Below are 13347 nucleotides of genomic sequence, written 5' to 3'. Positions count from 1 at the left end.
TTCTGCATGGCACTTTATTAGCCTGATTGCAGGTGACTGGGAGATCTTCCCTCCCAGCTTATAGGCAAAACTTCTGGGAAAATTCAATTAAGCATCTTAGCATTAAAATAGACTTTAGTGCATTCCTTGTACAAGACTGACTGAAGGATGGAGTAGGTTTAAAACCTCCACACTAGCAAGCATCTAGTGCTCAGAGAGGGATATACTTTTGACTGTTTCTAAGAACTGAGGGGGTGGGGTTATCAATGACAGAAAACTGCAGACTGTGTGGACATAATATGCTATTTTGCCCACTAATCAAAGTATACATGGACCTTCTCAAATCTGACCTCTCTCTTCTCCTAGACCTACTACAGAAGAAGTGAATAAGTGCTTTATCCATGGGACTAATCATAAAGTTAAGGGACTGCTTATGTGATTTGCTGGATGGAGGCCTAATGACCAATATATGCTGCACCAACTTCTCATGAGAGGGATCAACAAGGATGCAACTCAGGCTCTTCTGGATTTCTTTCTAGTTCTCAGCACTACTTGCACTGTGCACATGATGGCAAATAAAGCTGACCTTTGGAGCGCTGAACAGGAGATGGTCTGTATGCTGTGGTGGGATGCCCACAGGGTGAGGCAGGAACTTTTCTACTCGCGCTATGGGCAGGAAGAGGGTAATAAATAACTTGAAACTGGTATCAACTGATAGTATCCAGTCTCTAGGGAGGTTTCCCAGGGAAGCTGTGGGTGCCTCATCCCTGCAGGTGCTCAAGACCAGGCTGGATGGGGCCCTGGGTAGCCTGATCTGGTTGGGGTAAGCCCTGTTCATAGCAGGGGTTGGGACTGGGTGAGCTTTGAGGTCCCTTTGAATCCAAGCCATTCTGTGAACATGTTCAAAGGCATTGTGTTGGTAGACAGATGCTCTTTGTGTCAAATGATAGTCAAGTGTTAATTTTAAAGATGGTTGTTGTGTGCTTGCACATATGCAGGTACTCTAGGTGGAGCATGTACCTGATAGCTTTCTCAAGTCATAGTTATGACTACAGATGCTCCATTTGCTGTGTAGTGTCCTCAGGTCTGGAGATCTTCTTGCTTTCAGAGAGAAATTGCTGCAATCAATCAAAAAGCATTAGCATTCCCACTGCTGGGATTATGAATTGCATTTCTGTAATAAACATGAATGCCATTTCCCTCTTCTTCTGTTCTTTCAAGAGTCCTAAATGTTTTATTTCGACTTTCAAACTTGCTTTGAGGGCTTTGGCTGGGAGTGAGTGCTTCTGGCTCTCTTGAGCTAATTTGGCAAATAATTTTATAACAGCTTCTATCTTACATAGAGTTGCAGGTTTTGACATATTGCTCAGCCAGCCCTTATTTCATGCAGTTTTTGTTTGATTAGGTGCCCAGGTGAAACATAGTCGGGGAACCTGGTGAGCTGTAAGGCCTCCAAGGGGAGGAGGAAATTAAGTGGTTTGCCTGCTCTTTAGCCAGGCATTACAGCTGCTCTGCTGCTGTCTAAGCCTGCTGTCTAAGGGTGTCACCTCCATATGTCTGTGTTTTAAGAGTGCAGCAGTTGTATTTAGTGAAATGACCTATTGTGATAAGAAGTATTGGGCGCTGTATAGGGTATTGACAGGAATGACCATCTGAGGGGGTCTCAGCTGTGGTCCTTGTCTTGGCTTAAGTCTGATAGACTGCCAAGTTTGTGCAGGTCTTTTTGTAGCAGAAGAACCATGCTCAGCCATTACTGATGGAGCTTCCAGAGTCTGATGTTCTTAGGGTAGATGATGGTTACTTTGGATTCAACCTTCGTAGCTTGATTTGAACCCCACATTTGGTCTCCCAGATGTTTGGTTTTTGTGTTGTTTTTTTCTTGGACACCCACCCGTCAGAGCTTTCCAAAAGCCACTCTGGTTGGTGTGGGCTTTGTTGCATCACTATGATGATACAGCTGAGCTGGCAGAAATAGCCCTGGTGGGATTTGGTCTCACTTATTTCTTGCTTGTCACAGTGGTCTTTTACTGCATTTCAACTAGTTCGCAGGCACTAGTGAGTTTATGACCTATTTTCCTTGTGCTACTATGATGGAGACACAAGCTTATGGGCTTTATTACAAGTTTTAGGACATCCAGAAGTATGGAGCCAAGTAGGATCCCCCATGCATGGCTGCTGCAAGCACCCTTGTACTGCTACTGCAAGGAGAGGGAGCCCCAGCATCACTGACAAATTCTGACAATAATGTTACCTTCAGCAAGGAATTAATAAAGCATAGAAGTCATAAGCAGTAGAAAAGAGGAGGAAACAACAACAGAAAAAAGACAGAACATTTGTTTCCGAGTTCCTAGTGAAGCAAGACATGCTATGTCCTGAGGACAGAACAAGAAACCAAACTGAGTTTATATAAAACTACGTGTGGAAACCTCCCTGGTAACAAAATGAACAATAAAATCAGATATCAGTGAGAGTCCAAACATTCATTTAAAATCACTGAGCACTAAATTACACATCACAGACATCTTCAGTGTTCTGGCAAAAGCTGAACAAATGGAAACTGCTGAATGCAAATAAAAATCTTGTATTTGTTTCTGCAGCTAGGGGAAGGCTCCATACCAGACCCATGTTCTAAACAAGGTGCTTTTTTTTTTTTTTTTTTTTTGCTACCTAAGCTGAAGTGTCCAGCTCTACATAAGAAACATTTATTTGATTGTGGTGTGATCAAATGAAGATGGCAAATTTCTGCCTTCCTTGCCCCTAAGTGAGGAGATGGGCACGTTTCCTAGGACAATCCAAAAGAATGTCAGACATTCTTTACGGAAACCCACAGTCCTAAAATATAGCTGAAAGAACCGAGTGGTTTGGTGTTCATTTTCCATTGGGAGCTTTTATTTTCCTTTACCCGGGGCTGGCTTACGTCAGGGCCACAGCAGCCTGAAAAGCAGCGTGGAGAATGAACCCGTCTGTTGGCCTGTCTTCTCAGGAGAGGGAAAAGGACGAAAAGGGGGCCCTGTCTGCACCAGAGCCTTCTTTGTTTCAAATGTGCTGAAACTCAACAGGGCCCTTTCCCCTTTTTTCCACCATCTTAAGGCAATGGCAACAAGCCTGACTAAAGGCAGGAGTTGGAACTGTTCCTGCTCAGTGTGGGAGGTGTGGAACCAGGTCCTTAGTAGACAGGGCTTCTCCCATGCAGGGTCTGGGGGGCTGCAGGGTTCTGGTACTGTCTTTACCCCTACCATGAAGTGGTAGTCCCATGGCTCTGTACTCAACAGGTGCTGTCATTTTCTCAATGTCTCATCTACCTGGAACTGTCATCCAAAATCCCTTTGCAAAATTTACATATTGGTCCTTAAACTAATATGTTCATCTCTATTGCTAAACAAACCGGCCTATATCAGACCAAAGGCCAGTGCTCTTCTGAGCAGCTATGTATCATCATATAGACCTTCGTGTAACTCACTGTTGTTTTTACTGATTGGAAATAGAGAAGTATGTTATCTGGTAATGCGCAGATGCTCTTAAGGTAAGGAGCAACAGAGGGGGGTTGCAAGACTTTACAGCTCTTCTAACAGTTATCTTACCCAGGTTATTATAAGGTGACTTGCACAAAATGCTGTAATAATGATTATTTGAGTCTTCCCTCCCTCTCCTGCTTTGGTGAGCTGTGGTGAAACCATGTGAAATGACCATTTTTGGTAGCCTTTAATTGTGGATGTCTGAATAAGGCATTTTAAAGCTTCAGTGATAGATTATGAGCCCTTTCTTTTAAAAATGGCATTACAGTTCCCCATTATATTGTTGCAGTGGACTGAATGTAGCAGCTAACCAAATCTTAAATCCATAAAAACAGTAAATTAAATGTGGCTCCAGTGGTTTTTGGAGCTTGACCAACAAGTTATCTTTATGAATGTATTCAGGGAAAAGGTCTCATTTTATTACATTATTTTCTTAATGATAAAGGCAGTAATGGAATCTCATCAGAACACACCAAAGGAATCTTAGTTTGCTGACAGTTGGGTCAAATTTTTCTTGGTGTGCTTGGTACAGGGTTGAGACTTGGCAGTGTCCTGACTTCTGTCTTGAAAAGTACAGTCTTTTACTGCTTCTCTGTACTTGCTATTTGACATTTTCTTGGCTTTAAATGAAATTTTGACACATAAATCCCACATGTCAAATGATATTGTAAAACAAGCATCCAAGTGTCAGCACATAGCCTAATAGTCTAGGGAGCAGAGAATAGAATAAGGAACACCTTTATGCAGTCTTTCATCTACATCCAGCCATCTGCAAGTAATTTGAAACCAGTTTCAAATGAAGCTAGGTTGTTTGGCCTGTTAAGGCACACAAAGCCAAAGCAGAAGTTTGGAGTCTTCATGGCTTTTATTGACTTGCTAATAAGTAGATAAATCTTTTATTTTTCAAAACTGTTATTTTCTCAGATGGTCCATTCCAAAGAAAGCCTAATTGAAATTACAGAAGCCTCTTGCAGAGTGCCACAAATTCCATTTTTAAATAGCCTGCTGATACTGAAAGACTTCGTGATGAGCCTTTCACTTGCAAAGCAGGACTGGTAGGTTCCCCACTGATTAGCTGTTTTGTTTGAGTTGGGGAGATTCTAGAAGTACCAGGTCCCTACCAAACAACAGTGACAAAGGCGTGTGGATTTACATGGTGATGGGCTGGCTCCAAGATTCACTGCTGAAATCCTATAGGAAACCCCATGTACTTGCCTGCTGCAGTGGGTACTTTGACGTGCATTTTTCTGTGTAGTACCATTCAAAAAGCAGAACTGCAGATAAGCCATGATTTAGTAGGACTTTCAAGTCCCTTCAGCTGCAGCAAAGTGAGATTCAGAATAAATAATCTGCACATTCAAAATGGTATTTTAGATATGAAGCCTCATAGGAATTTCTGATGACACAGAAACGTGTACCTAGAGAAAGACACATTTGCCTGAGATTCCTTCATGTGGTGCTGATCATTTTTAAAGGGAAAAAAAAACAGCCCTCATGGCAAGTGTATATGTGAGAGTAAAATGATGATGGAGTTGAAACTACTTGTATGTCTACAGCTTTTAGAGATCTCACTTATATTTAGTCTGTTTCTTGGCTCTGATTAGTGCACTGTTTTTGACTTCCTGGAATGGCTTGTGATTCAGCATGTGCATGTGGAATTAGATATAGCAACCAGAGGTGAAGGTAGCTTCATCCAGGCCTGCCAGTCCTGCCTTAGCCTAGCACTGGTGATGGCCAGGCATTCAGCAGCTACATCTCCCTGCAGTGCTCTGCAACCCAACTCCTTTCAGAGAGCTCTTAAGGCAATGTAGTCCCTCTCATTTCAGAAACATCAAAATGTATTTAGCTAACATAGAAAGACTGGCTTTGCCTTCCTCATGCTCACCACAGCCAATATCTTGCCTTGCTATATGTAATATGGTACAGTACATGGTATCCCTCTTTGTTTAATTGTATAGCTTAGAAATACAACATAAGGCATTTCTATGAGGAGTAGCACGAAAGTGTTTTGTGAGGTGCTTTCCTTAGCATTTAGTGACTGTAAGCATAAAAACTAAAAATGGATAGAAGCATTTTTGGTGTAATTCCCTTCAAATCCATGTAGTAACTGGTAGGGAATATTTTTATTCATACGTATTTATTTCATGTTCCTTCTAAGTTATTATTTTCATGAATTATGAATATAAGAGACATGATTTTATTATACTTGAAGCTGTGTTTGCTGAATGACACTCCTGTTACACAGTCATGTAGGAAGACCAGAGAACAAAGTGTAAGATCTGGAATTCTGGACATGCTGAGTTCAACTCATTTTTGAGGATGACATAATCACACTAAGAAAAATGAATACGATCCATTTTATACACTGATCTCATTCAACAGCTAGCAAATTTGTAAGTCTGCTTTTAGAGATCAGTTCCTCTCTTTTCCAGCAAGTGGATATGGAGCTCTTCCAGGGCATTCAGATTCTCCAATGCTACAGGAGAAACTGGGTTCATTTTATACCTCTACACAGCCAGGAAAGCATACCAACACACTTCAGCAGTTTATTGACTTTGGCTGTTAGCAACGGCATCACAAAACCAGTGATGCAAATTGTGTTTTGTGGAGATCTGTTCCATTCTTCCACTTTTTTTTGGAGCAATATTCCTGAGACAAAGGGGAAAGAGCTAGCAGAAAGGTATGTTTCTGCAACAACTGTAACTGTGTTAAGGCCAACATAACTGACAGTTTTATGGGGTTCAAAATGAGCTTCACTCATTTTGCAATTAGAAGTTTCATCAATGCAATAGAGAATGGCATTTGTGGCCTCTTAAGATTTTTGGTTTGCTTTCATTGCAACATTGATGCAGTCCAGACAAATAGAAGACTAGCTCTACATCAAGTCATAAGCTTCTGCAAGACGTTTTATACTCTATCTGCTTCTCTCCCTTCAGGGGTCAGATGTGTTCCATATATGTTGGTAAGATAGTGATTTATTTACAAAACTTGGTATATTTCCATAATAGTAAAGTTTGTAACAAGCAGCCTGATGTGCTTCCAAGAACTTATTAATCAGCAGTGACTTTCCTTACTCAGAAGAAAAGCATCCCTGAATTCTGTAGAGTCATAATGAAGAAGCTTTCACACACAGCCACAATGAAGATTACCAAGTTTGTTTGTATTTTGCTGGTATACATCTACACATAACAGGCCTTGGAGAAACTTTCTACCATTTTTTGTTACATACCAGTAGCAGTTCATAATGAGTTCTAATGAGCAGATCAGCTGAAAGCAACACATTTACCTCACCAGCTAGGTTAAATCTACCTCTGCTGCATTCAGAGCAGCTTTCAAATACACAACATTAAAAAAACCTTATGGTTGCAATGAGTTTTCTCCCTGAGTTGTTTCACTCCCCCACTAAGTGTACTTTAAAATGCAGATCAAAATTTAACCCTTGGTCAAGACATGTTTGTGACCTTTGAGACACGGTGTGCAGAGTAAAACCTAAAGATGCATTTTTCTTCTAGATGTACACCTGAGCAGGTGAGAGTGTAAGCTGATGTGTGTTACATGTCAGGATCTAGAAGAAGGCTTGGAAAAACCTGACTCAAAAGGGCTTTTTGGGTTGCTTGACAGGAGGATTTTTCCTAACTTTCTGGCCTATGTCTTCCATTATTTATTTCTGTCACCCATTTGCATGAATGCAAAATGCAAAATGGTGGTTTGTGATTCAGTGCACACAGAGGACTTTTATTGATCTACTGCATCTATGCAAAACACATAGGCTATTCTCAGTAGCTGCATGAAACAATAAAGGAACTTTCTTTAATATCCCAGAAGGCACTGTGCTGAAAAGATTTTTTGTTACTGTTAACATTATGATGGAATAAACCAATAGAACATGAAAAGATAATAGCGAGTAGAAAACATTTGCATGTTATCATGATTTCAGCTAAGTGCACTGATTCTAGTGACAGAGATTTAGAAGCATTTGGAAGTCAGTCCTGAATTCAGTCTGCTATCTTTCCTTAACATTTTCTGTGCTTAAAATTTCCCTTGCTCCCACATCTACCATGGGGATTCTCAGTTTTACACAAAGACTCCTTGTTTTCTGTTCTAACACGGCAAATTTGCTTTCTGCTTGTTGGATTCTAAAATGACCTGTGAGTTTTTGTAACCAAATTTAGTGTGTAAATTTGAGAAGAATGTGTACAAGGTTAAAGCATAGTAATACAGCTTGGCCCTAAAATGTTAGGAGATGTTAAACATCCTTAGTCATTTGCACAATTTTCATTAACATTATTTATGAGACTGTGGTATGCAGGATTAAGCTTTAGCTCCGAAGTAGGAGAAAAAATATTTAATAGGCAACAGTGGAATTTGGGCATAATTTCTAAATTTGAACTGGTAAATCTGAACATCCACTTTCACTCATCCCATGACTGCATCCGTAACTTCTCTCCTGTTTTCCAGGTACTCAAGTGGTGCTTCTAGGATGCCAGATGTGCTTCCTCCTAAGACAGATCCAGGAATGCATGGGTTTACTCTAAGGAGAGCAAGACGTATACAGCTGCAAAAGGATTTCAAGATCCATTCCTGCGCACTAGTGTAAGATCAATTATACCTCTATCATTCTTGACAAAAGTTTGATTTGGTCCTGGCTGTAGGGACCCCACATGCAATGCAGAGCAGTGCTGCACTACCTGTCCTATTCAGTGGTCTCCAGAACATCTGAAATGAGACTTCTCCATGGTGAGCTGAGCCCTCCATATCTTGTCGTCTTCCCAGGGATGCAAAACAACCCACATTGCTTCTCCTTGCATTATGACGGTTCTTTATGTATCCCAGGATTGTTGCTTTGCCTTTTCTTAGTCTTTTCATCTCCTGAGTATTTGTTCAGCCTTCCCTCAGAGGCCATATTTTTAGGACCGTTTCTGCTGGGCTCTCCTCTGGTCTCTCTCTAGTATTTGTGTATTTTACCCAGTGACTATTGATACAAGATACGGTGATGAAAAATGTTGCTTTTGCTGCCTGGGGATGGTCTGAGTTGCAGAGAGATCCACATGAGCCAGGGTTTCTCCACAGTTGTCTTGGCCCTCCTGTCCTCTGTGGAATGCATGTGGTGAGGGATTCATACACACATTTCACTTGCAACAACAAATGCAGAGAAGGGGAACATTTGTGAACATCCTCTGACATTTAAACAAGACAGAAGTGAAAGGATGCTTTACAGGGAGAATATTTATGGTAACATGCTGGGAAAAAAATAAACATTTTATTCTCCTGGCAGCCAATCAGCCTTGCAAAAATTTATTCCCCTCTGCTTGGGGAAGGCCTCAGGCTAGGTCAGTGGTGCCCAGAAAGCAAAAAATGTTGAGTTTTGGAAGGAGATCGTAATGTAGCAAATGGCTCTTGCAGCCCCCAGACTCCTGTTGCTCTTTGGTGGAGGAGAAAGCTAGGATACTTTCCCTCCTGCTGGGGACAACACATTGTCTCAAGTCCTGCTGTGAAGCAGGGTCTGGCATGAGACAAGGAGCCCAGGTCACTGCATCCCCTGGGACAATAAAGATGTGGATGCAGAGGTACAACTTGAGCACGGAACAGCACCCTGAGGCAGGATGCCAACCAGTTTGCACAGGTTATGGGAAATGTTTTAGTCTTGTTTTGAAGAGCACTTGCTTCCTGTCTACCATCTGCTAGAAGCCTTGAACTCTTTATGACAGGATTTAGGGGATGGAGTCAGTCAGGGAGGACAGGCTGAAGTGTGGGTGCTGGCTTTCACACGTGCATGGCCAATGGCTAATGACCCATCTGTTGAATGGACACACACCTATAAGGACTGTGGCAAGTGTGATGGAAAAAAAACAGTTTAAGGAAAACACGATGTCCTTGTGGCAATGCCAAGGACAGAAAATGGTCATAATTAGTTGTTAAAAATGTGCAGGCTCTTATTTATTATCAAATCTCAAAGGAGATCTCAGGAAGTCCTGTGCATTTTTTCCTTCCCCATTATGTTGTAACAGTGCATAGAAGCTGAGATTAGAAATATTGCCCAAAAGCAACACAGTTGTACAAGAAAACTTACACTGTAAGTTAACAGAGTCTTGTTATTTCCCATTGTATGCCCAACATAATTTGGTGCTAACCTTGTGGCAAGTGTGCAGTAATTCTATAGTCAGATCTGCCCATGCACTGATCCACTGCTCCCCAATGGCTCCTTTAAAGTGAAATAACTCAGTTTTTAGAGTCTGTATGTACAGGAAACAGGAAAGGAATTGCAAGCATTTTTCACATGGAGAAATTTTATTTTTGCTAGGATAAAATATATTGGAGATTGCTCATTTGTTTACTTGCTTTTAAAAAGCGTTCAGTACTGAAGGTACATGCAGTATGTCTATCTAGCAATGTGGTGTAGTCTGCTAGGCCTTTCAGTGGTTGAAGGCGACACCAAGCTGAGTATTGCAGTCAATACACTGGAAGGAAGGGAAGCCAACAAGTGGAGTCTGGACAGGCTGGAGAAGTGGGCCTATGAGAACCTAATAAGGTTTAATAAGGACAAGTGCAGGGTGCTGCAATTGGGTCAGGGCAATCCCAGGTATTTATACAAACTGGTGGAAGATCTTTAGAGCAGCCCTACAGAGAAGGACTTGGGGGTCCTGGTGGATGAAGCAATTCTTTTTATTTTATCTTTCTCTCTCTGCCAGTGATTTTATTCTATATTGCTTTACATTTTTTATTCTGTCTGAATTGGTTTAATAGTGTTTTGTCTATTTGCTTAAAACTGAACAATATGGGGAACATGAAGGAAAAACAAATTTTTAACTTCAGTATTTCTAACCGTGTCTTTTGAGATGCCATGTGTCTGTACTTTGTGTATTCTCCACATCACACAGAAAATGTAAAGAAAGTCTGATGGAGGTCCCAGGGTAGCCCAAAGTTGCACACCTCCTGGTGTTCAGAAACTCTGTGCCCCTTTGCTCCTAGGGATGGGATTGAGTTTCAAACTTTTCTTCCCCAGGTCACATTACTGCTAGGGTTTTTAGAGTCAGCTTCTGACCAGAGAAGGTGAGCAAGGCTGCACATAACACTCATCACGTATGATGAGGCTTCATTCTTGCCACTGAGCAATGGGTGTTGAGGAGGAGCTCAGACAGGTGGTGGGTGGCAGCCACATTCCCTTGGGGCTGCCCTTCAGCAAAGCTCTGGCTCCAGCATGGGCTCTGTCTTTCAGCAGCAGAGCATTAACTTGTCACCTTCAGTCTCACTCTTTCCTGTGGTTTAATCCAGAACTAGGGTTGAAAGACAAAAGGATTCTTGTGTTTCACGTTCTTCTCCATAGTTGCCTCCCTCACTGCTGTTGCTTATTTATAGAGAGATCACTGCAGGTGATACCTAGAAATTGCTTACAGTCTTTTTTCTCCAAAGTATGTTTTAAATGGTGCTGCCTAACTGCCATAGCTTGGTAATGTTTACTTTATATTTTCCCCCATGTCTTTCATGCACTTCACTTACAAAAGGTAAATGAATTTATATGTATTTCAGTACATGTAAAATAGGCAGTAGAAACAGGCAGTAAAAGCTTGCAGGTTATCCCTCTGAATGGAGGGACAGTAATTTAGCATAATACAAAGCATAATTCAGTTTGAGCATTAAGAAAAACTTCATAAAGAGTGGTTGGGCACTGAAATAAGCTGTTCAGGGTGGTGTGGGTGTCACTGTCCCTTGGGTGTATTAGAACCATGTAGATGTGATACTGAGGAATATGGTTTACTGGCCAACATTGGTGGTAGGTGGATGGTTGGACTAGACGACCTTAGAGGTCTTTTCCAACCTGAGTGATTCTATAAGTCTATGATTCTATGAAGCACCAGAGTGTGCAACACGAATCTGTACAGCTTCAGCTACAAAATGTCCTCACGTTCTGCATGTACTGTGGTTTGGCAAAAGTGTTTGATTTTCTTTTCTAATTGCTTCTCCTTTTATTCTTTAAATCAAGAGATACTTCTAAAAGTAAGGTCTCAAAACAAAAACGTCAAAAGGTTTCAATCTGAAATTGCCAAAAAAAACCCTATTTGAATGCATGTAATTTCCTTCCTCTTGTATTCTCTTCTTCGGATCCAGATAACAAGGAAAGTCAGGCTAAGTTTTGTGCTGGTTCATAGCTTCAAAGAATGTTGCAGTACTCTGAAAAAATTTCTCAGCTACACCCATGCAGCACTGTGTTCACCACTTGATGCATTTCTGATAGCTGCCTCAACAACTTCTGTTGCTATTTATTATTTGCATTAGTGCCTGCGAGGTTAGAGGTTTTGTCTGGCAAAATAGTAAAAAACAGTAAATATAGATTTCATCTCTGAAACCTCATCATTTTCAATATCCATGAGGGATTTTGAAGCATGAAATAACTCAGTTCTGCCACTCTGTCTGAATTAGCTCGTTAGTTAATTCCTTGAGTGCTGTGTGTAAAATGGTGCAGACTGTGGATGGGACAGCAGACACAGCTCCTGAGGAAACACCACATAATATTTACCAGATTTAGATCTCCTCATTATCATAGTATCTCCAGTCTGAAGTAGTCACATGAAAGACAAAATGAATGAGCTATAAGAAATTCACACCATGCAGCATTGCTATAAGTAATAAATCTCCTGCAGAAAAGGAATTTGTATAGAAATAATAAAAGTATCAGATGCTAAGAAGAAGTAAAACCAGCTGGGTAATATAAAAGAAAATCTTTATCCTCATCTCACTGCTGAAAACTAATTCAAACAAAATCCATTACATAAATCATACACTTGAAATTATTTACATAAAAACAGATGGAGAGAGTTCCTACTGCGATGATGATGTTTTAGTGAAGTATGTCTTCCACAGAGCAACTATCTTTCTGCAAACAATGGTGTTTGTTCTGCTTTCATCAGGGTGTAAACCTCTGGCAACCCTCGACTTCTGTGGGGGCTCAAGTACGAGGCAGGGCACAGGCTGTTTCACTGCCATTTTTGTGGCTACAGAAAAGTGAGGCTCTAGAGAAAAGCTGTACTTCATGCTGCTCATGTTCTGGAGCTGCTGCAGCACATGCTGTCTTTTTTACAGGAGCATACAGAAAATCCACCATCTCCCTGGGCAGCCTGTTTCCACACCTCACCATTCCTTCTAAGAAGTCCATCGTGTAAGAAAGATATTTTTGGTGACTATTTGAAAAGACTAAGTAAGCTAGGCAAACCACATTGGGAATAGATTTAGTTGAAAAACATACTTCTGCAGATACCAATGCAGAGACAAGGCGCTGACCCCTACACACAGATGATCCTACGCACTCTTCAGCTCATAAACGAGGTTCACTGTGCAGGGTTTGGAATTCTTTGCCTTCTTGTGATTGTTCTCCTTTTTCTTAGAAGAAATATCAGTGCAGTTTCCACCTCAGTTTTTGATGTTTCTAGCTGACTGCGTGACCTCTCTTCCAACAGCTCCACTGCTCCCGTGCTACTTCTTCAGTTGCTGTCAAAAACAGGTTCATGTTCAAAACGTGTTATTCCTCTCAAAATACGAATTTCTTCCACATGATGGAAAAATATATTCTGTCCCTTTAAAAATGTATCATAAAAATTAACATTCATGAAATATGAATCAAGTTTCCATATACCTTAACCAAATCCTAAAGGGTCTCTAGGGGATGGCACTTTCCCTGCAGCTGTGCAATGTGAAGTTAGTTCCAGTCCTGATTGCAAGATTTATTTTTTTTTTGTTCTTCCTTCATTTTTGCCAGTGAAAACCCCAAGATGCTTTCTGCAGGCTGAAGGCGCCTTTATTGGGGGTGACAGTGATGAGTCACAGGGATGGTGTGGAGTACTAACTAGCAGACTTTAAA

Source organism: Coturnix japonica, chromosome 4, assembly GCF_001577835.2.
Source record: "Coturnix japonica isolate 7356 chromosome 4, Coturnix japonica 2.1, whole genome shotgun sequence".
Classification (NCBI taxonomy): Eukaryota; Metazoa; Chordata; class Aves; order Galliformes; family Phasianidae; genus Coturnix; species Coturnix japonica.
The sequence above is the reverse complement of the archived record's forward strand: the minus strand, read 5'-3'. Positions refer to the sequence as shown.